This window comes from Bombus huntii, chromosome 7 (assembly GCF_024542735.1).
Source record: "Bombus huntii isolate Logan2020A chromosome 7, iyBomHunt1.1, whole genome shotgun sequence".
Classification (NCBI taxonomy): Eukaryota; Metazoa; Arthropoda; class Insecta; order Hymenoptera; family Apidae; genus Bombus; species Bombus huntii.
In genome coordinates this window covers 1,570,244-1,594,523 of record NC_066244.1, presented here as the reverse complement: position 1 = coordinate 1,594,523, position 24,280 = coordinate 1,570,244, and the positions used below count along the sequence as shown (strand labels likewise).

General features: G+C 30.7%; 1 protein-coding gene and 1 long non-coding RNA gene across 7 annotated transcripts in view; one reads left to right on the top strand and one right to left on the bottom strand.

Annotated features, from left to right (window-relative positions):
- LOC126867249 (protein scalloped) overlaps positions 1–24,280 on the top strand; it is a 341,496-nt gene that overhangs the window by 41,329 nt on the left and 275,887 nt on the right. The gene's annotated exons all lie outside the window — the stretch shown is intronic.
- LOC126867269 (uncharacterized) lies at positions 6,002–8,136 on the bottom strand. Its single transcript, XR_007690200.1, has 2 exons — positions 6,688–8,136; positions 6,002–6,505 (listed from the first exon to the last, which is right to left on the bottom strand). It is a non-coding gene; the product is annotated as an uncharacterized LOC126867269 (long non-coding RNA).

Here is a 24,280-nt window from a genome sequence, read left to right as displayed (position 1 = left end):
CTCTCAATGCTTTAATTCGTTTTATGCTTTGATACCTGTTCCAAATTGTATTCGACGTTATTTATTGCAGTAGTATGATTGCTTCTACGCAGGGTTTGGCTATATACAATATTGGGGTATATACAAGTGGATATGATATAATGGCTTGTAAAAAAATAAGAATATGTAAAATAACATTTTTTTATATGTCGCTTTATCTTCAAGGATATCCAGTTTGAAAGTTTATTGAGTATCGGACGAGAAAATGTTGTTCTATATTTTGTATTTACTTACATGCTACCTTTCCAGTCTCTCGAATTCGTCAAAGTTGGAATTGGTTCTGATGAATATATTCGTAAATGGAAGATTGAAACTGAGTTAAATTATCATAACTGAATAGTAGTATTTAGTTGATATACAGTCACTTACAAAAGTCCCCGCATCTCCTGTAAAATGATTTTTATTAAAATAAATGAAAAATAAAATACTACAAAGCATTATTATAAAGTTGGTACGTTCTCTACCAAAGACTGAAACTTGTTTTATTGTTGCTTTGTATATAAGAACATAAATATGTTGTTTTATGACGCTATAGTCTGAAGAGTTATATTATTGTTTTATTTGTTACTATCATTATATTTTCATCAGGCATACATTTCTGAAGCCTTTTAAAAAAAAGTCATTGGAAGCTTCATTCACAAAGATTTTTACGTCTTCATTATAATAGAATTCAATTATAAACTGCTACTTTTTATTAATGCTATTAATGAAAGTCAACGATACGAACTTTCCACTTCCTTCACAAGTTTTATAACATTCTTTAATCAGTTTATAATGAAAAAAGTATATATAATCCTGTTAATATTAGTTACGAACTCGAAATCAGTCAGATTGAAAAATGGTAAGTTTATGCTGCATGAAATTAAGTTAGATACAGCAATAAACGAGTGAATAAAACAAGAAGATAACTGTACTTTCAGTTATAATTAAGATCCAAGGGCGAGGTAAACTATATACCATCGTAAATCTAACAACGAATACAATAGAAGTGGATGCAAGATAAAGAATAGTGCATTATCCATGAATATAAATGTTCAACGATTCGTAGATTTCTTTCACATATTTTGGAAGTATATGTTGTAAATGGCATACTTAGTGAACTAAGTCAACTACAAACATTATCATATTATCTTTCTCGGCGAATTTGGTATAAAATAAACAGTATACTGCAGATTAGAACATTATTTGAATAAAACATTTGAATAATCATTATTTAAAAAATATGTGATCTTATGTAATTAGTTTGAAATAATTTACGATTTCAGTAAATGTTTATTGACAACATTTTTCAGATAGTTGCTAAGTGCATTATACACATTAGCATTATCAAGAAGTAATTGAATTATAATTTAAATGTTGTCACGTTTTAAGCACAATGATTTGGATATATATTTTATGATACAAGCGTATACAAAATATAACATTTAAAACTCAATTCATAATTTTCATAGAAATTTTATTGATTTACAATAATGTAATTTTAGGAATTTGAATAATATTTTTGCAAAACATGTAGAAAGATTTTGTATTTCTCTTGTAATTTAAAATAATTTTCCTTGTACTTTGACTTCCTTGGTATAAGTTCTATCCTTTATTACGCTAATTAGTAGCTTTAATGCTAAATGTGGCAATACTTCTATTTTTATATTAATGTATTCTAAATTTATCCTTGCATTTATTCTTCACAATTAAATCTCGAAATTTGTTCTGCACAATTTTATCTGTTTCTTTGATGCTCAAATCTAACAGCTTTCAAATTTCTTAAAACAAATCAATAAATTTCTCCAGTCTCACAATTAACATTCTAAAAACCTTATACACGAAAAATATTCCAAAAATCAATCAACGTGGAAGCTTCTTTTATCCTTGAATCTAGTTTCGGCAAGGATAGACAGCAACGAAGGCAAGTAATAGCCGCGTAAAAGCCAGGCAACGATTCTCGTGGAGAGAGAAGCAGCAAGCGTAGCAGCGCTGCGTGCGTTACGACGACGATCATGGGTCCCCGTGACTTCATGGCTCGACATGAATTATTCATTGGGGCCGTGGCAGCCGTTGGGCCCTCCGCTCACGTGATCCACCGTCAGATTGTATAGCCAGTCTATACATATGTATACAACGCACCTATGATCGCGTGTGCGAGCGTACGCGCGAGCATCGAGCATCCTCTGCCTTCTCTCCTTTCTCCTTTCGTCACTCATTTTACACTACCGCTTGTAAGTATCCGGACACTTTGCTCGATTTGCAATAACTGTACGTAGCCATTACGAACATGTGCGAATTAATGAGAAATTAATAACAAACCGCGATAATTATCACCTTCTTGTGGAATTAATGTAATGAATTGGAATCGATGAAAATGGAATTAATGGAATGAATTAATGATTGTTTTAAATTGTTTATTGAAATTGTTGTTGGCTGTGGGAAGCATGTAAATAAGAATATTTTATTTTTATATGAGAATTTCGAACAAAATCGCATATTTAAAATTTTGGAATTATAACTTTTTAATTTATCATAACAAATCGTGCAATCAAAAGATATTCTACATGTGTGTAACATCAACACTATTATCATCAGACTGCCCATATTTATGCAAATTCATGTTTTTATGAATATAATTAAAAAATGGGATCTAGAGAATTGTTTGATCTAGGATATTATAATAAATGCTATAATCTAAATATTTTATATATTTTTGCATACGTGCATTTTATAGGATTTTACAGATTCAAATCTCCTATAGATGTAGAAAAATTCGTAGTCTAATTAATCGCTATTATCCCATAGATTATAAATTCCCAACGAGTAGATCGCAAAATATAAGAGTATAATATAATATAAGAAGAGCATGTACATGTTCATGAGTATGAGTAGTGTACATGTTCATTAGGAGAATTTTATTTATCGAAAATTGCCGGATGAATAATCCAAAAATGATAATTTCATAAAAGTTTGAGAACCTGTGACAAAGATAAATCACAAATAATAATTGCTTATTATATTAATTATCCCATAATATATAATCATATATATTATGTAATAGTATATGTAGTACTAGTGTAATATATATATATATATATATATTACGAGAAATTTGAACATGCAAAATTGTACATAATTCGTATAATATGCAAAAATATAATATCCAAAATAAAGTATATATTATAATATTTGGCAAATAAAGCAAGTTTCTATTTAAACTCTATTCCTTTAGTTATGTTTACGAAACTATAAAAATGCACAAAATTCAGCAGACTATTGTACATATAGTTATACATGCATACATATTTATATCGTACTAAAAAATCTAAAATTTGTCCTTGTCTAGTAAAAAATATGCAAATGGGTATACTTTAATGTCTTTAATGGGTACAGTTAGTAGATATATATTTGACATTTACGTTAATATCATTTTTTCTCATTCGTTTTAAAGTTATATAACGTGGGCAGTCCAAGAGGCAGACCATGCCAAACGAACGATTAACCTCGAACTTGCCACGACCTCCGACGCCCGTTTACGTTTCCCATCCGCTTGCACTCAGTATTCTGTGGAACCAGCGAATAGTTTCATTTGCTTGATAGTCGTCAATCACGATCAGTCTCCGGTGCCTGTTTTCATATCATATCATGTTTGTAGCAATTTAACTCCAAATTAAACGTTTATTCTGGCCTGTCCTCTTGATTTCATCTCATTCGACTTTTCGTTACTATATAATTTCTGTTATGATATTAGGATTGTCAAGAATTGCTGATTTATATGTTCATATTTACTGAAGTTATAAAAGTTCTCAAGATTTACAGAAAAAGAATTTCTAGAGCTAGACAAATGTTTTGTAAGATACGAAAGTAATACTTTTGAGAACTATGAAAAAATTCAAAAGCGAAAATTACGAAAATATTGGGAAATTACATAGATAATTACATAAAGCTTCGAAAATTATTAAAAATGTCAAACGCTGCTAAAAAAAACTTCAAAGGTTACAAAAACTGCAAAGCTGTACAAAAAATATCATAAATTACTGAAAACTTGCAAATATATCTGTGATATTAAACAATTTGAATAGTTAAAAGTTACGTAACATTACGAAAATTATGAACAATTTTAGAAGCTAGATTTTTTAAAAACAATTTTTGTTTTTACCTACAAAAATATTGAGAAGCTAGAAAGTTTTCCTAAAAACTTATTTGTATTAATCGTATTGATTAAGGCGATAGTTATTAGTTAAAGTCTAGCATTAGAATTGTGATACTAAAGGAGAGAATTGGCGGAGTGAGGTATGTTTAACGATTTCTTGAAAATTAGCCGTGGATTGTCTAGAGTCTAGGTGGAGCGTGAGAAGAGAATACAGGGAGAAAGAGGAGATGGTAACGGCAACGATGAGAAGTAGCTTAGCGTCATTGAAAGGTCAACACTATCAAGTGCACACTTGTCGCCCGGCTCGTTTACAATGCACGCTGCATCCCGAGCGGCGAGCACGTCGCTTTTCTACGGTTCGTTCACCCCGTACCGAAATTTCTTTTCAAAGTATCGCGTTCCTCGCGGACAGGAAGAACGTCCAAGGCTACAGATTCCTCTTCAGTGCTATGTAGGGTTATTTACAAAAAACGAAATATATGTATTTCGAGTTATATAATTCTTTATTATTCGTATAGTAGGTGAAGAACGTACAATATATAAAAATATGCAATATATGGTAAATATAGAACGTACAGAAAATATAAAAATATAGAAAATTAAATTCGCTAGAAGCATGACACATTTACTAAGAGTAGAATGTGTATATGAAGTGGAGTGTAATTCTTAGTGTTGGTATATGGCATATAGGAATTTTATATGGAAATATATGCAATATATAAAAATATAAAAAGTCGTCGATTCTCCAGAAGAGCGAGACATCTCAAAGATGGCCAGTTTTGAGATAGCTACAAAAATTGACTAAAAGTAAAATATTTAGTAGAATATAATATTCACTACAATATTCAGTAAATAATATTACAGTATATAACGTTCCAGGTATTGTTTATATATGTAATATATAATATATGTATTTTATATTTACATTTTGTAATACTGTAATATTGTTTATTGTTTACTATAACATTATAATATTTATCATATTTACATTATATACATACAGTATATATATTGTAATATGTAAACATTATATAGTAAACAATATTCAAACAATATTTAATACAGCTAATTATCTAATAAAATCATATTATTCAACAAAAAGAATATCGCAATTCGCAAAAACTGCTTAACTTTTTTCTAAGTAGTAAGTAATATACATAAGCAATATTTTTCTCTCAATTCAAAGTATATTAATGGAATTATATAAAAAGAAAAATGTTTTTATTGTTAGATGGTTGAGTAATAAATAATTTTCTACTTGGAATCTTCTATTTCAAATCGATTTTTTTAAATTAAAAAATTACTTTCCTTAAGTGCGTCATTCCTCTAGAAAAGCTACGATGTATTCAAGTAATAGATGAAATATTATTTTTTAATGGAATTTTATGTTTGGAAAATTAAAACTGGTCAATGATGACGTGTAATATTTCTAAGTATATTCAACATAGGAGATATTAAATTTATACATTGAATAATTTTTTGTTATAGTTGGTGACTTCCTTTTATTATTACCTATATCATTAAAAGAAAATATATAAATAATAAAAATATTTTTATATAGAAATAAAGAAGTCAATTATATGTACTTAAGAGTAATAAATAAAATAGTATAGAATGTCCCAGAAAAATAACAAACGTATTTTCGAAATTAATTTACACATATGTGAATAGCACATCTTTCATTTGTTTTTATATATTTTGTATATTGGAATATATTCTCTTTCAACCTATGATTATGTAAACAGTCGTAAAATCTGATTTTATTAAAGCCTCGCATTACTTGTTTGTCATAATTAATTGCGGAAAAAAACTTACAACAAAAGAAAATATTACAAAACCATGCGTCGTTACGTGCAACGATGGAAGTATATTTTAGAATTCTTCTTACAATTATTTAAGATTCTATATCTGCATTTTAATCATTCTAAATACTATTTGATTTCAATAAAATATAAAAAGTCTTCGAAATAGTTTGTGTTAAAGTATTCAATCAAAATCAAAATTTATTAGAAGTCTGTGTTAAATTTCTGCCAAATTTGTATTTACATTGATTTACATCATACTCTTAAGTGTATTCGTTTGTATGTTTTGTAATTATGTATTTTATGGTTGCTTCTTCTTCACTATTCCCTTGTTTAGGTAATTCTAATTATCCCCTTCTCTGGTATCTCTCATCATCATTCCCCTCTCGTGGTCCGTGGCCGGTCCGTTCCTCTTCCAATGCAATTTGGACGTCGCGTAGTCGCGTCCCATCGCAACATTGCAGTCCAATTAAACCAGTCGCTCGAACGAATTCCCCAACCTCCATTTTCATTTTCACGTACACCAACACTGTTGTATTTACGTGTCAATTTCCGTGCGTCGCGACGACGGATGAGGCGGCATCATGAAATACACAGAAAGCAAGGATGAAGAGTGGAGAGAGAGGTTAGAGATGGGAAGGCATCATCGACAGGGCTATCTAGAATTCGAAGCTGGGCCGGTTCGTTTGGCGCCAAGCCAGGCCGACTTACCCAATTAGGTTTCATCACTGGGTCGCCAGCTTCCCTGGCTGCCAATATTTGCAATACCTAACTAAACTGATCCAATTATAACCAAACCGCTGCTCCATCACTCGATTGACGTATAGTTCTGTTCTGCGCCAGATAGTGGATCTGCCTGCTGGATTTGTCCTTTCTGCGTTTATTGCGTTTATATAGCAGCTGAAAACGATATACAGTGCTTACGAAACGTACTTTTACACATATCCTCATTTTCCAATAAAGCGTTCTATTATCAGGTTCTCTATTTCATTCTCATAGTAACAAATTTTTGTAGTTACATAAAAGTACCTATAATACTATCAAATGATACGAAATTTAATATACCCGGACTTAATTAATTAAGTATATAATTCCATTATAAATACAATGTGCAAATACTTTTTGCAGCCACTGATTGCATTGTGTATTATAAATCGAAAATCTAAGAACATCTATTGATATAGACGTATTCTATAGAGGCAATTTAAATTTTGGACTGGAACAATTATTTGCAAATTCACATGTTTATAGTTTCAAGCAAGAGCATCTGTAATACCAATTCAAACGTTATATGATTATTATTAAATTTAAATTTGATCTTAAATAACATGTGTAATAAATCTATATTGATGACATATGAATATTTGTAGTTGTTTGCATTTTGATCGTGTTTTTAGTGGTGCTTTGCGCTTTATTCTAATGTTTCGCGGACATTCGGTTCACTTCTCCGGAGAATCGATATGTTCAAGTCTGACAGCGAGAAGTGAACTGCAATGATCACGAAATATCCGAACATAATGCAAGCAATATTAAATGTACGATCGAAATCTGAAGAACCACAAATACTTCAGTTAATAATTGCAGTGAAAATTCAAAATGTAAAATGTTTTACATTATATTTTTAGTATTATTTATTAACTATTAGTTATTATAACATATATTTACTACTGCTAGTGAAAATTAACTCGTAATTATTAAACGTTAGATACATACAATACATTTGAAGGAGACAGGAAGAAATAGTTTCGAGTTAGCTCCAATTATATTTCTGCATTCAGAACGTGTAAATTTTAGTTCTTTACCAATCTTATGATTTTAGTTTTTTCCTAATTTTATGCTTATTGTGGTACATCGTTTTCATCTATAGCCGTGCATCAAATGCTAATATGTCTTATACGATAATGTAAAATAATAATGCATAAAAAGTAAAACGTAAGTGCATAATAATATAATAATATAAAATTCTGATAAAAAACAAAAGAAGTAAACCTTCGTTTTATTTTGTGGCAAATATCTCGTTTTCTCGCAATGAATCAATGATCGATGAGTGGTTAAACTGGAGATGATTGGATAAGGAAAGGCATAATATAGACTATAAAGGATGTTTGAATGAAGCATGAGGTACTTAGGACAGTGCGAAGAGAAGTAATTGCTTGTTTATGGAGGGTGGTAAGGAGTCGATGGAGGTTGTTTGAAGGGTTCAATTGGGACTCTTGAAGGTTAAATAGGAGGCGAGTTGGTGTTTAGTTTGAGATTGAGTAAATGATTTAGAATATTTGGCTTATATTAGTGAAGGGTGTAAATGTCGATAATTCTTCGACTGTGATGTTAAATGTTATTCTGTATGTCAATAAAGTGAATAAGTAATGTTACGTTCTTTTTTTTTTTTTATTAGAATGTGTCAATATACAGGGCAATTTTAATACAGTGACGAGCATGTGAATTAAAATTATTTTTTATATACGATAGTATAAAACTTTTAATATATTTTAATTATATTATTATATAAATTTTGTAATAGTTTTTTGTTTGAAAAAATGCATTTTGCTGCTAATCATATAATAACCTTCAATTTCTTCTCTTTCCTAAGGAATAAAATAATTCTAATACACTATATCTGTAATTTTTTAATTATAAAATATTATTTTTTTATGAAAAGTAAGCTAATGTCCTGATTCTTTTGAACAGAAGTACATGCATATGCTTACCATTGTGCCTTTTTCGAAACAGCAATTTCAATCTCTTGCATTTAAGATACACAAATTTTATACGTAATTCTCACTCAGTTATCTGACTTTAATCCTTTGAGTGCTACGGATATATTGTCGTAAATCATTCTCTCAAAACGCAAAAAGGAAGGAGCAAAATACAAGTGAACTTCGTTTTGAGACATTCAGTGAACTTCCACGCTTAAATACATACGCTCGTAAACAAATACAATTACTTGTTTTGTAGGACAAAGTGCAGTATAAATACGAAATTATAATTATCCCTATAATAAACTAATCAAAATGGAGTCGTCAATAAGCGATTTCTATATTCCAAACTTAATTAAAATCTTAATATCGACCGTTTAAATACAAGTATTTATCTGTTTAAGTATATAAAAACAGTATTTAAAGAGTTAAGTCCAATAACTAGACTACGGATTTTTATGCAGTTTATATTTTTATGGAGACAATTATGACAATAGACCTTAAATAGATGTTCCTGCTATCTATTAAGAACTATAACGAGTACTGTATTTGAGTTATTTTAACATTTTTATATATCATATGCATTCTGTGCAATTTTTGCATCTTTAAATTTTATATAAATGCATAAAAATCCACACTATACCTACAACACTAAAAATCGCCATCTTCGCTAGATAGAAACAACTGCCATCTCCCCATCTCACACACCTAAACTTTTGCATTATACATATTGGCAAATACCCTTAAAGTCCCCGAACATAGTCCTCGAAGCTAGTCCATTGGCATCGGGCAGTCCAACGTGTCTCAACTCGAGGAAAACGTTATCCATACACCTACACGCACGCACACACACGTACACACAAATACATACCTGCACAAAGCAGAGACTATCAATAGAAAGACGAAGACAGAACACACCTACCCATACCTTCTTTCTCCTCAGGAAGGCTTCGTGTTAAAAAGAGAAAGAAAGATGGAGCCAACAGAGGGTGGAAGAGAGAGAAGCGATGGAAGAAGCCGCTCACCGCTATTCCAGGCATTCGATTTGGTATTTTTCTTTGTGTATCGCGGATAGTTCGAATTGTTCTGCAAGCAGGGCATTGATATATCGTCCCGCGGGTCCTTTGAGTCGGCCGCGCGGCTCCGAATTATCGTTCGCGTACTCTCACGGAACCTTCTCTCCTCCTTTCGCCGAATGCACTCACCACCCATCCTCTTTGCCACCCCTCCTTTATCTTCCCTTCGGCGAGCTAGAGAGAGATCCAGAGAATCAGGCATGGTTGGTCGGTCTTTTCTGACCCCTGGTCACCCTCTTTCTCTCCCTCCATTGGTAGAATGGCTACCGGTCAATTTATCCACCGTGTTCCTTCTTTGCTTTATTTCGGCTCTGGCTTTCGGCTCGAAATCTACTCATACCTTACGGTCGCCGCGTTCCGCCGAAAAACGCTTTTTCGTGGTGTTCGCGTTCAGATACCTCGCTTTTGTCTCTGGATGTGACCTCGAATGAAGAGTCAAAAGGCTTTGCGAAGCCGACGAGGGTGAGGATGGAGACTTGGGTGTGAGACGATTTCAGATATCTTTAGGGGCAATGTATTTTAACCTTTCTTAACTTTCAACCTCTATCGTTAAATTACAAGTAACCAATCTAAATCAGATTTGAAATTATATTATTTAATCGTAAAATATAAATACAGTATACATATTAATTTTGGAAATGAATCGTAATTCTAATTGCCCAAAAATTAGAAGCTCACCTTATGACCTAACGATATGATTATTGGACAAATATTGCCTGGTGTTTAAATCCATTCGTGATTAGAAAGCTGCATATTAAATATTCAAACTAATTATAACGTATTCGGCTTTTTTATAACTAGTGTTAGTTGTTGATGTATAATTAGAATTTTTTAAATCATTTTTTAATTCTTTTTGGTAACTTTTTCATTCAACTAGTACAAAATTATTAAGATTTTGACTCAGAGTATTTGGCTATTGTTTTCTGCTAGAGGTTTTCTGCTAGATTAAATTTTATAGCTTTTACAGTATTTTAGTATTATAGATTGAATAAAATGAGAGTTTATCGGTATTAAAGAAAAATTTGAATTGTAACAATAATTATATAGAATTGTATTTTTTTATTCTATCTAATGCTATTTCTATCACAATATGCACGAAACAATCGATTATTTTTGTATCAATGCTATTCATATTTCTTTTACTAACTACTACTTGTAAGTTTCGGCAATTCCATTTGATTCTACCTTGGGAATTCAAAATTCCGAACAAGAGACGACGTTTCAAATAAGTGTTATTAAATTTACTAACCATGAGCAACGTGAGGATTACGACAATACTATTGTTTCTTGACTGTCTAGATTAATTTTTTTATTACTTTATTCAGATATGTGATAAATGTTTCAAAAGATCCATTCTTTATAACAATCACATAATTATGCTTTGTCAATAAATCTTTATGATTATGAAAACAATAAAACATATAAAACAATATGTGGCGTGTAGGTACATATTTCATAATGATTTATTAACTGAATATTGTATCACACTATCATATTTAACAATTAATTTACATTAATATTTGATTAAATTAAGACATTATTCATATAAAATATTTTTTATAGTAAGTTCATTTCAATAGTATTCTTGTTTTATATTTACATTACAATAAATTTCTCTTTTTATTCATAACCCACTTTGAGGCACTAAATTTGCCCCTAAATCCGCGAACACATTTTATTCATCGTTCCATCTTCGACCCTTTCCCCACTAGCTGCCGCCGTGTGTCTGATCTTCTTTTCGTACACGACGATAGATCACGTCAGGACATTGCAGTTTTATTGAATTTTCTGTAGCCATTTTCCTTCACTTCCACTCTATTCCTACTTGTACATAACCATTCAAATTTTTATTTCTATCTTCCTCTATTTTGTAATTTTTTAAAGCTCTTTATCGTAGATTGCAATTTATTTTGAAAATATTTGGCAAATTTATATATGACGCGTTAATGACAGTAGCACATAGTTACCTAAATTTTTAGCTTATATCCTTTCAGTTTGTTAAGTCGTTTGGGTGTTTTCTAATTAATCTTTTTAAGATAAGTTGACTGTATAGATCGTTTGCTTAGATATTTGGATAATAATTGACTAATCTCTTCGTATCTTTTGGCGTATTGTACAATTGCTTTCCCGATTGAGTCGATTCCGAGATCTTTCCTAAGATCTTCGTTCCTGAAGTATTTCTTTGTTAGACATATTTTCAATTATTATGTCTCAAAATTCTATCATTTTTACGTCATATTTTAAATTTCAATTAGTTTCTCTTTGTTCAATAAGAAAAGAAGAAATTCATTAAGAAATTATTTTTGTAATTTCTTTAATGGAACTGGAACACACGCATACCCAATTTTCGATTTCAAATTCTAATTCATAAGCAGAAGCTTTATAGAAGATTGTTCTACCTAAGGTTTTAAGGCTAATATGGCTTCAAAAGATTAATTAAAAAATTATTTTGTTAATTTACATAAACATGATATAACGAACACGAGTAGAAAAACAAAACCTAGATAGAAATTTGTTATGCCATTAGAAGACTATAAAAATGTGCTTTTTACTATATTTCATATTTTTTATTATATTATTATTATATATTTACCCATATTATTTTCATCAAAGAATTTAATTCTTCGTAGTTTAAAGGGTTAACTTTTGAAAGAAGAACACTATCGTTTCAAAGTCAAGCCGTGGACCGCGACGAGGTTGAGATGCAAGCGTCCAAGCTTTCGCCTCCTGGGTCCCGTTACTTTTCCAATATTCATACGCCACGATGTTTCCCGCGGCGCGTTCGTCCGGTTTCTCATACCGGTTCCCTCACTAACACCGAACGAATCAGGAAGGAAACGAGGCGCGAAAGAAAATTTTTTCCCTAGTAAACTCGCTCATTTTTACCTGCGACTTTCACAATCTCACATCCTCCTGAACCTGCAACAACCTTCTCGTCTCGCCTCCAAACCACCACGGTGATTTTCTTTCTTTTATAATTCCTTTTTTCTTTGTTTTCTCCAACTGGCCAAGCCTTCGTCTAAATTTCCCTTTGAGTGTAACGGTGATTCACGAACGAACGACGGGCAATATCGGTGGTAGAAGAAGAAGAAGAAGAAGAAGTAGTAGTAGTAGTGGTGGTAGTAGTAGTAGTAGTAGTAGTAGAAGTAGAAGAAGAAGAAGAAGAAGAAGAAGAAGAAGAAGAAGAAGAAGAAGAAGAAGACGAAGAAGAAGACGGTCCAAGAAGAGGCGTGGGAACAAAGGATGGCGAGCAGATGAAATGAGCCAAGACGAAGAGAGAAAGAGACGAAGAGAGGGACCGACTTGTCTGATCTTCTCATCATCCCTTTCTTTTCTTTCTTTGTTCCTCTCAAAATGCATCAACCTTCTTCTTCTTTTCTTCATCATGGAACCTTCTGCTAGCCTTTCAAAGCGGGAAAAAGAAATTGCCCGGGAGTTATCGGAAGTAGTGCTATTCGTGGAGATTGCTCGTCGAATTAATTCCTAAATTGCCCCTTCTCGCGGATGGTTAGATAGTTTGATGTCTGTTGGAAGGTTTTCTGAGGCAGAGGCGGTTTTGTTTCCAAGAGGAAGTGTTTGGAAATGGTGGACGTTTAAGTAAAACGAAATAAAAGGGCAAAATTTTGTTGTTTCTCATGACTTTCAGTACTAGAAAAAAGGTTTCCTTTTATAGTAGTATTTAAACTGTTAAAATACCCAAATTATATAAATATGTTATACTATACGAACTACATGAATAGTCAAATAAGCAAATAAAATATGATAGAAAATTCACTTTGTATATTGTGATTCTACATAACAAATAAGACAAAGATGGGAATACAATCTTTTCCATACGATGTTTCTGTTCTAGAAAATTAACTTAGAATATTTATTTGGTTTGTGTATGCTTAGATATACTGCTGATCAATATTATAAAATTATCCCGTTCTCAGCTGGTATATTATTATTACCATTGTTAAAACTATTATCCTTTTTTTTAAACGTTAGATATACTATATACGATACTATTACAACATCTATGCAAACAATGAATTAGTATTACTATTGAAGGGTGAGTCAATGCCATATAAAAAATTCTCCTTTCCATACTATTCAAAAGCTTTTTTATTAAATCTTGGACTTTCCACTGTATTAATAATCATTATTTTTAATTTTTGAACTATTGAATATTTCGTATTATTTTGATTTTTAGTGATCGGTATCTTCCATACATTCTCCATCTTATCCAGTTTCATGAAAGACATTATGTAAAAAACTTTTTAAACGATTTGTTTAACAGTTGATTGAAAACAATAAAAAATGATAAAAAATATTCAAAAGTAAACAAATCTAACTCTAAGAATAAGTAAAACTAAAAAGAATAAATAAATCTAAGTCTAAAAATAAATAAAGCTAGATAAAGTAATTAGATTTAAATATACGACTAAATAAAATTAAATAAAATACGTCAATCTAAATCTAAAAATAAACGAAACTGATTCGATAATAAACGCTGATACCGTATGCAATCACTGTACAGTCGTTCAAAAATGATATCGAATTAAATCTGCCAATTAGCACAAGCCTGTCGGGTTAATTGGCGGTTGGCTTCGATTCCAGGAGAAATTCCAGCAAAACCTGGCACTGGGTTCTTTCATCTTTCATCTTTCAAAGAGAAACCAGATGGAGCACAGTGACCTTTGGTGTGCGTAGCCTAGAAAGGGGAGGTAATGTAACGAGAAATTGACATCGAGAGTCGTCGAGGTCATGTTGCGAAGCGGCAGTTCCTCTGCCACTCTCCTCCTCTTCTTTCTCCATTAATTCATATTTTTAATATCTTATCATGGAATATTTCGTATTTTTTGTTCTGACATTTATAGATTACCAACGATAATGTATTAAATAGATATTTTTTATTTCAACAAAATTAGAATTCTGTCTGTCTTAGTTTTCTGATTTTCATCTTACGGTTTATATACTTTGTGTACAAAATGGAGTATTCCAATGTGGCATAGTTAAAAAGAAAGAATTAAATTTTTTTATGGTCTTGCACTATGTATTTGCATTTGATAAGACAGATGATGCCACATGAATCTTAAAATGAAATTGTTATCGACATGTAGTTAAGAAACTAAAACAAAATTAATATGTAAAAGTGAAATAATGATAAGAAATAATATGATAATATAATTATATAATATTATATACAAAAATTTGCATACAAAAAATATTTCCATTCTATTCCAATAACTATCAGCCAATTATCTAGAATCACTTTTCGAATTGCACCTCTATTGGATTACTCGTTTATTAAATTATTAATTAGTAATGAACATTACAAATAGCATTAATAATATCCTTCAATTCAATAAAATTGCTTATATTATATATTATGTACGAAATACATAAGAATTCCAAACTTGTGATTCCTATAGCATAATATTTGTGGAAAACTATTTTGTCTCATTAGATGAACAAATTATTTACAAAAATATAAAAAGTGGTATGAATTTTTGTTGAAAAAATTGAACAAATGTATGTTGTAAAAAAATTAGGGTACAATAAATGGGCGACGTAGGATGTAGACTATCGAAGCTTTAAAATGTACCAGATTTTTGGGGGATCATGTAATAAGATATCAAGACCTAATGGGTTAATGCAGCAGCTTCCGAGCGCGGCCCGCTTTCCGGCTGTACCTGTTTCTACCACGTTGAAAGAAACGATATCTGAAAGGAGGGAGTTCTCCCAGGTGGGGGATACCCTACGACAGATGCGAGATGTGCCGGCATTGCATCTTCTTGCATGCACTCTGCGTAACTGGTTGCCCAGCGCAGGTTCCTTTCTTCTAGTTGAAAATCTATAGTCATGTTTAGTTACTATATTTGGTTTTGTTACTATATTCCTTTTGGAAATGAAGCAAATTTGAAGTGAATTATAAACGTAACATTGATTTATCGATGCATGAATATGTTTCGTTTTAAAATATTCTTACTTCTTCGATTGTGTTATAAGAGAACATAAGTATCTATGATTAGATCCATGAAAGAAATTGCAAAGAGGGTAAAGTATATATTATTTAGCAAGAGTGCGGAATTTATAAATGGAATCGTATTTTGTTACTATATCGCTCTCGCAATCATTTTTTTTTACAAAAGTATTATCCCATTTATATAGAAAATATCATTAGTTTAAGAAATATCTTAATTTAATATTGTGTTAATTTCGATACCCATTGCTGGTTTAATGAAATACATATGTCATGAATTAAGACTTCCGACAAAAGTTTTCAAAACTAGTGGTCACCCTTATGGTTTGAAATTAATGACTTTTTGATATATGTAAATACTTTGATATACATCAAAAAGTTATTAATTTCGAACCATAAGGGTGACCATTAGTTTGGGATTAGGTAATCTTTCTTCTATAAAGAATGACAAAGTTATTATATCGAGTAATAAAATAAAAGATGTGTGATTCCATTGAAAAAAAGAGAATTTTATCTTAATATCTTCTCTATGCATCCATATAAAAAGCTTATATTAATATCAAAATGTGTCTCGTTAGAAACGATTGGTCTTCGATCTGCAGTATTTTTCGCTATAGATGGATAGTAGTAAGTCAAAGTGATAATATCAAGTATCTGATTGTGACTGTTGAGTATCCATTTAATATGATAATATATGGTAATTAATGATAAATTTCTTACTAGTAATTGTAAGAAAATGAAGACGTGAACGAAAGATACGTCGGAACTGCATGACTTTTTACTACCGTAATCACGATCGTTGTAATGTGATGAGTTTATGACACTGTAATTATAATGACCGTGACCATACACGATTAATGAGCATACTTGCGATAAGTGTACTCTTGATGAGTGTAATTTCCATTTGTTATATGGTTGCGGCTAAAATAAGATACATACTGCGGATACATCGTTACAATGAACTGTTTTTTCTTAACCTATGCTGCCTATTCTTTATGTCTGTTATTGTCTTATTTTCACTTTCTGCCTGTATATATTTTTATATAAAGTTATATATTGTTATATAAATGTATAATTCACAAAGAATAATATTATATCATAATTAGATATTTTAATTATATCTACATAGAATATTATCGTTGTTTATTTATTACTAAATATGTTAGATACATTCTATATATTTTTTATTTTATATATCTCTATTATATATATATTTATTGATTTATTTTTTATTAAACTTACGTGGCGTTCTAAATACGCAATAGGTTCCTTTCTCTCTATTTTTTATCATAATATACATCAAATTTTTGAGGTATGTTATCTTTTTGTCGCATAGTATGATTCAACGTCAATATCAATACATTTCATAACTATACATCCATATCCAAAATATACCCCATTGCAATCACAAAACACATAAATAGAATCATAGCGGTACATGAAATACGTACATTTAAATGAAACCATTGCACGATTAATTGCGATCACTTTAAATTTTCGATAAATTTCACGGGTGTAGGGATGTCGGCGATGACGTACTTACGCGTCGTTAAGCGTCCACAAATTTTACAGCGAGTAAATAGACGTTGATCTTTGTTTCACCGGCCGGTCGTTCAATGCGAAGAACGCTCAATCGCTTTCGTCACATCGTGTTTCTTCGTGGCCATTTCCCACTTCAGACCTATGACTTTCGTTTCGCGTCATCCGCCTGCACTTGCGCGTAATGACACGTAAACACGTGTGCGTCTCTACTCGTCGACGAACCGGCATGCTGATGGAATAATGACTCTTCGGGCACGTGTCACTCGTCCGCGTTTACGTTACTGCTTCGTACCACCTCGTTTTTCTCCGTCTCATCCTTTTCATTTTGCTGTATATCGAGTAAAGAGAGTTTTCTTTTTCGAGATCAGTTTTCGTCGACTTTCATGGATTTCTCACGTTCTGAGTAGTGATGGGACTAAGATCAATATGTATTTATAAATTCGTATCAAATCCAGATAACCAGGATTCGCTTCATAGGGTTCGAATACTAATTACAAGATATAATATCATCGTGTTTGTATAGTATTCGATCTTCATGAGCTGGTTTCGAACCTCGGAACGAGTACTTGGAAAGTTTCGAAAATCTATTTATAATTCTGATATTTTAACGAATCAAATCCTTTGCAAGTAACAATTGAATCGCGAGAGTCAGAAAGGCGTTACCCTTTCATTGAATTCTTACAATAGAAAAATTCTATAAAATTATAGACGATGAACAAAATCCCATATTTTATTTCAAAATTCGCACTTGTAACTATCTAAGAACGATGGTTGAGAAAAATGATTCTGGACGAAACGAACATTTCTGGCAAAGTGCTGGTAAAGTTTCGAACTTGTTCAAGCAGTGATTGATTCTACTTGGCAATGTTTTTGGCTTTTGCTAAAATATTTGCAATTTGTTGCAATTAAATTCGAGTCTATGTAAAATTACCACTTCTTTTTTTCTTTTAATATTTATAGAGGATTCAAAGCTATCATGTTCGTACCTTTTTATGATGTATAGTATCTATGAAGATAAAGAGAAGTCCCATGAAAGGGATGCCGGTTAGATTAGTTATTTTTGATAAACCCAAAACAATCATAAAGATAAGAACGTGTATTGGCCGAAAATGTCAGAATATACGAATGAAAGAATACAGTAATGCGTCATGGTGAGCGATGAAGAGCAACGCTTACTTTCCTGCCCCGTGGTACTTCTTTTCAGTACTTCTTGAATCCATCACTACTAAAAGGTGTTTTCTTTCTAAGGCAAGTTTCCGCCCATTGTCATTGATGTTTCAAGTTTTGGGACTATGATGAGGAGAATGAGGTGAATATGAAAGTCATAAGTGAAGAACATAATTCAAAAATTGTATCGTATTTTATATTATAAAAAGACAATTCCAAAATTCAGTATATCGCCAGGCAAGTTCATATGAAAGATATGTTTTCCAATGGGATTAAATCGTAATAATAAATGTTAATGTATTTTATATTCTCTTGAACATTAATAGCATCAGTCATATACTTGCTCATTCTTAAAATGTACATATCGAAATATATATGAGAGGTACATATAGACTAATAAATAAATTACATATATAGGTACATAAGACTACTTTTTATGTTTTTCTGTACGTTCATCTTAATCATTTTAATGAACAATGAATGTGTTGAAAATATAGGAATGGAATTGAAAGAGTTGAGAAATATTTGATAGTTAAGAATTATGCAAAACAATTAATGTCTAATTTTAATTGTTATGAGAAAAATATCCTAGAATTTTAACTTTTAGATAAAAATTTCAAAGTCACTTTACTTCGAATCACTTCTACATAGTGTTGCAAGTTACATATTAGAAGTTAGTATACCGCATAATTTATACATTATTAAAATTTTTGTAAAATACTTAGTACAGCTCCACTTAGTTCAACAGCTTCTAAGGTGAGCCCAGAAGCCTCTTTACGACAGTAATCATGTCGATATACTAATCTTTTTGTTGAAAGAAATCACACAGTAAATTACCTTAAATTACATAGTATATCAGAATTTTGTTGCAATAGAGACAATTTTCCCGTAGTTCGATCGTTATATCACAGATTTATCGTACTCAAGGCAATTAAAACACTTCTATCAATTTACATGAAAGTCCAATGACCCGCGTAAACAGCTTAAAAAATTGCAACCCTCGAAACGATAAACTAGTCAGCAATAAAGTATCGTTCTACCGCTTAAGCTAATAACAATTTATTCGTAATTTCCGGACTTTACGTACCGTGAATGCTCGAAGGGGAGAGAACGAGAGTCGTTTAAACAAACATACCTATCGACTATTTTCTGCGTTATATTTTCCGCATTCGTAATAACTCTCGAATTTGTTCGAACCTCTAGAAAACTCAAGTAATAAAATTAGTAATCGGAATCGGAGCCATCTGAAAAAGCGAAAGTTCGCCAATCGATATTTAAAGAACGTCAATTTTTCTTGTGTATCTTCTTTAATTCATTTAATTTTATCTTCAACTCTTAATTGGTACCTTGGATTTTTAACTTTTAGTCAGTTATTGATATCAATATTTATAATAGTTTGGGTTATATTTATTAATAATAGATCAGATTTGTTTTTAAATATCACTGATATCTATTGTCGATGATATTTATCATCTAAAATATAAAATGATTTTTGGGAAATACAAAGTATAAAATTTATTTTAGAGTTTTAAGTAACCTAATCCAAACGTAACTCAAATTATCGTGGCTACTTATAACCCAGAAATACTAGTTAAAACATAATATTGTCAGGTAAAAAGATTCGTAAAACCGAAAACTTATACTGTTTTGAAAATCATCGAATTTATTATGATGCTTTTAACTAGTTTATTCCAAATATGATATTTAATAAAAAAATCTGTGTCAAACTTAATCACTGTTTGTAGGTTTTCAGTGTGTTTGGTATATTTTGGTATAAAATTTTTAAGGTATGGACAACTACTTCGTGTCTTGATATTTTGTAGTTTTTAGTAGTATCTCATTATTGTAAACCTGCTTTACAGGTTGAATAGTAGAATTGGCTTTTCCCTTGAATTAATGAGACGAATGCGTGATTAATGGTTTCAAAATGATGGCCGTAAAAACATCATATCTCGTGAACCTATAATATGTATGTCATTGTGTTAGAACGTAGTAGCTAAGGGATAAGAATTATATATTATTTTCAATAGTAGATTGGTAGATAGATCAAATAGCAAATTGAGGACAGTTATATTGATAATTCGCATAGTATCGAAAAATGGACTTGTGTTATTTTGAAATTGATGAGCTTAGTTATGTATTGACAATTTTAGACATTTTTCTAATTTTATCATTTTCCTAAAATAAGTTTGAGGCATATTGGGGTTCAAAATAAAAGACTACTTTATGTAAATAAATATTTCGTTCCTAAGATATTATGCTTTTATAGTATTGAAACAGTAATTAATTTTGAAATTGTAACTATGTAGTTATATTTAAAAATGAGTTATAATTTTAATATTTGACATATTTGCAGTTCTCCGAATTTCGATCGTATTTTTAATAGTACACTGCGCTCTGTTCCGTCTTGGTGTAAACGAAAAAACGACAGACCTAAAACAGTTCCAAAGCGCAACGTATCATTAACAACTCGATCGGTGCCCAAAGAATCACAAATATTTCATCTAATAATCATCGTGAAAATTTACATGAAAATACAATCTAAATTTATAATATTCTTATTCCTTAAAAAAATGTACGAAAAATGTTGTTTCGTTCAAAAAAGGTGCCGAAATTTTTGGACAGGAGTGTATATACTTATTTAATACATTTGTTAACTTGAAATGTCCATTTACATCGATACAACAGCTATTATCGTGAAAATTCTTTTCGACATTTGTGGTGCATATTCGTTACAACGAGATTGTCGCTGGTTGAAGCGATTTAATTATAGGTCAACCAAGCGAGTATCATTTCCCTCCTTTTTCGTTGATGCTCGCTTGAGCAGCGCCGTTCTTGAAAAGGTTAATCGTCTTGCTTTCTTAATGACACCGTTTACCTGCGTACAGTCGTCACTCGTTAACGTTCGGTGACGTTTGGTCTCATGTAGCCGCACCCGTGTAACGTCAGTCAGAGAAACTACCATTATATTCTACCTTAACCTATTAAGTATTAAAACAGCGTAAGAATGTCGCAAACGGAACATTATTTAAAAAACAAACAAACATAAATAAAGTAAACTGCGGAATTGTAGCATTTATGCATATATCCGTTTATGGGAAATTTGATGGTACAGAAATGTATAGAATGCACATAACAAACAAAAATATCTTTAGTATAGTACCTGTTGTAGGTAATATTTAATGGCTAAAGATTTTCTACCTAGGGTAGGATTATTATATATTATAGGGTAGGGTATTTATTTCAATCATACTCATAAGAATATGAATTTGCCTGTACTTATATCTGTAATTAATATCTTATTATACTATACTTATACTATACCAGTAATTAATATCTTATTGAGCTTTACGATTTGTTTTACTATAATCTCTTCTAACTTCAAGCCATCATGAATTAAAACTATCAGAAGGGAAAAAAAGTCTCCAATGTTTCCATGAGCTGAAGGTTTCGATGGTAGTTTTTGCAGGAGGAACTTTCACCCTCGGCAAAGGAAAGTTTAAAGAACATGATCGGCATCGTTCGATGGGATCTCAAACGACCGATAGGGGATTCGAGCCGTGTTTGATCAATTTTCGAACGGTCGGTTGCTTCGTAAATCATAGTCTGCTGAAAAATCAGCTGATTCACGCGAAACGCATTAAGTCGGCTCAGCGAAATCCCAAAGTAGAAGGGAAAACGGGGCAAAAACGATCGTCTATCTCTGGAAGATGCGAATGATGATAACATTCATCGCTGTTCCGTGGTTCTGATAATTTAACGATGGAGTAATTTCAATGGCGTTATTTTCGAACGGTCGCTTTCGAATGGTCAGAAACGTCTCAAAGGATTTTCTTTTCGCAAATGAGTTTTCTGTGTAGTCATCATGAGTCTCATTTGAATGGAATTGAATACTTTCCATTTAACTTGATATTTTCGATGTAAAGACGTTGTGTTATTGCTGATAAAGTAACAATAAGACAATTGTAATTTAATGGCGCAAGAAACACAACGGAAAAATATGTAAAATATTGAAAGCATAATATTCGTTAAAATTTACAGTGGATAAACCAATTCTCTAGTTAAGATCCATTCTTGAAATTGTGTTTATAAAATTATGAATTTGCGTAAGTACCCCCAGTTAAATTGTTACTATTATTACACGTATACGGGTTTACGAAAATATTTGAACATTTAGTATGGAAAACTATTATCTGCTAGATGAAACATTCAAATTTTTAATTTTTTAAAATTTTGTTAACAATGTTATGAGACACATCTGTCATGATTATATGTTCTGGTCAAATTTGAAGACAATCTGAAAATAATAAGATATTTAGTGAAAGTGTGTATTTCGCAAAGATCATTATTCAAACAGCCAATTATCCATTAAATTAATAAACCTTAATACTCAGAGGGATCATATTTAACATTTGTTATATGTTATAGTTATTCACGCTGTACACTGATTTTTGTACTGAAGATACGTTTGCAATAAATATCCTAATTTATCATAACACAAACCATACATACCAGAATAACTGTAAAAGTATGGTTAAATATTTTTTGCTAAATATTATATCGCAGATAATATCTAGATAATGTCTAGATAAAATCTAGACTTTTATTAAAAATATTGCTGACATATTTTGTATGTTCTTTATTCATATATTTGTGTACTTAATGAGTACAAACATTTGCAGTCCAGCTATTACTAATAAAGTAAGTTTACCTAGGTGTTACATTTTCAAAATATTAAAAGTATTAGTTTAAGATACTAAGAAAGTTTAATACTAAACTATTTAAAACATTAAATACTTAATTAAATACAAATATTATAATCCATATATTTCGAATATTTAGTATAATTTGATATATTTTCTCCTATTCCAACTATATTTTTTACTTTCGGGAAAAATGTATCTGTGTCACTCTTTCATTAACCTCTTCGGATATAACATAGGTAGTATATTTATAATGCAAATACAGAATGTAACAATTTTAACGTAAAAATAGGTAATTTATCAGAGTTAAAATTTTGTAGTGTTTGTTTCTCTAAGACAGTATATAACAATAAGTTACGTGGGTTTAGATTTTTATCTGGTAATTTTTACGAGCTCTGACTAATGGCTTTTATTTTCTGTTCTTATGTACTTGAATTTTTCTTTGAAATTATATTCTTCTCTGTTAGTCATTTTAAACGTAATACGATGTATGTATTCTGTTTTCAAAAGACATTTTCTAAGCATTTTCATATAATCTGTGTACTCTGTGTTACTTTTAATTGAATTTTGATATATGGTTTTGTATTACAATAAGAAGTTGAACTTTGAAAATTGCGCTTTAAATTAAAATTGAAGTTAACATCATAACGTAATTCTTATTCTAATAATATTATGATGTTGTAAACAGTAAAGTTAAATTTGAAGTTAAAATATCTGGAATCTCGGACTAATTAAATTTCATTTCATTTTTACGTCCTGCTATATGCATACATGTAGTTTAGATTATTTTATCAAAAGTTTTTTCATTCTATAAGGAAATAATAGATGCACAACATTTTTTGTTTTGTTCTATTGAAACAAATATAATGGATTCATAAAACGGAAGAAACTTTTGTGGCAACATAGTTTCACATAAATTTATTTTACAAATATTTTTCTATTGTAACTCGTTAATTACGTAGACTAGAGAAAAACGTTTCAAATTAATTTTATTACCTTCGATTGCTTTTATTTAAATAATATGCTATTTCTTCCAAAAAAGAATATTTTAGGTTTTAAAACTTCAATAAAATTTACTACGCCCTAAATATTTGACTTCTATGCACTGATTAATATAAAAAGTACATAATGTCAAATATCATGAAAACAATC